This window comes from Austrofundulus limnaeus, unplaced genomic scaffold, assembly GCF_001266775.1.
Source record: "Austrofundulus limnaeus strain Quisiro unplaced genomic scaffold, Austrofundulus_limnaeus-1.0 Scaffold77, whole genome shotgun sequence".
Classification (NCBI taxonomy): domain Eukaryota; kingdom Metazoa; phylum Chordata; class Actinopteri; order Cyprinodontiformes; family Rivulidae; genus Austrofundulus; species Austrofundulus limnaeus.
Genome location: NW_013952479.1, coordinates 1,173,058 through 1,174,473, shown reverse-complemented (window position 1 = coordinate 1,174,473; position 1,416 = coordinate 1,173,058). Strand labels below are relative to the sequence as shown.

Genomic DNA, 1,416 nt, shown 5'->3' with positions numbered 1-1,416 from the left:
GATAATTGTGTGAAAATGTAAGAAGTAAAAAGTACCGATAATTGTGTGAAAATGTAAGAAGTAGAAGTAAAAAGTAGGCTGAAAAATAATTACTCAAGTAAAGTGCAAATACCCAAAAATTCTACTTAAGTACAGTAAAGAAGTATTTGTACTTAGTTACTTTACAACTCTGGGATTAAGGGTTGTTATAAATCCAAAATGTAAAGAATTCAAAGAAGAATTATCACAGCAGAACAACTTTAATCAGTAATTCTGTGTAAGTTTAAAGGCTAAAATATCAACTAAAACGTTTTTAAATCCTTCCTGTTTTTATGTATATTTTCAAAAACACTGTATCTGACTTTAATTATACAGAACCATGTAAGCATTTGGTGGTATTTGAGGTATTTTAACTTTTTAGGAAAATATTTCTTCTCTTCTCTAAAACGTAATTTCTATATTAAACATTTAAAGCCTAATTTCCACCCAGTTTTCGTGCACGACAAACTATTCAGAGTTTGAATATGCCTAAGACATAAATAAAAAATGATGGTAACACATTCCTGTTGAGTTTGCCTTCATGTCCTGCAAATACAGATCTGTGTTATCGATGGTTATTGCTACTTGGGAGAAGTTTAGTAAAATCTGAGACGCTCTGAACTGTAATGCTGAGCTCTGTTGGACCGCTGTGGAAAAGAGAAGTTAAGGCAGATAAAGATCAGCTTTGTGGCTGTTTTATTTTAAGCGTAACTCATGGTCAGCACAGACTAATACGAGTTCTGAATGAGCACAGCCTAATTCACCCTTTTGATGCTCAAAGCTCTTTAGGGTCAAAGCTAGCTCAAGCAGTAGCTGTGGTTGAAGTGCTTTTCAGAACCAGTATAGCAAAGGTGCTTCCAGTTCCTTCTTCTTCTTACTTTCTTTTTTTAATGTAGAAAAACTGTGTATTAAAAAAGAATTAGTTAAAGCCTTGTAGGAGTTTGTGTACCCTGTAGAACCAGTTTTATGTGATGAGGTAGGCCCTCTTCTGGAAGAGATTTGTAGTTTGTGCTTCGTTTAAAAAGTCACTGCAATCATGTAAACTTCAGAGTCCACGTGCTGAGGATACAAAACAAAAATGCCTTTGGCTTAATTACTTGGACAAAACCGTGTTTTGCTAATAAAGTCTAAATTTCCAGTAGCTGTTCATGAACATGACCATCAGATGACATGGGGAACTTCTGCTATCAGATACAGAGGCCACAGAGTTTTCTTAAACCTCAAAAAATCTCAAGTTCTACGATTATTTCCTTCCGTTATAAACTTTAATTTGTGAAGATTAGTTGGTTAGATTAAGATCTAAACAAGATGGCGGCGGTGGCGGCAGATGTATGTACAGTGGTTTGCAAAAGTATTCATACCCCTTGAACTTTTCCATATTTTGTCACATTACAACCA

General features: G+C 34.7%; 1 protein-coding gene across 1 annotated transcript in view; it reads left to right on the top strand.

Annotated features, from left to right (window-relative positions):
- taok3a (TAO kinase 3a) overlaps positions 1-1,416 on the top strand; it is a 74,289-nt gene that overhangs the window by 33,461 nt on the left and 39,412 nt on the right. The gene's annotated exons all lie outside the window — the stretch shown is intronic.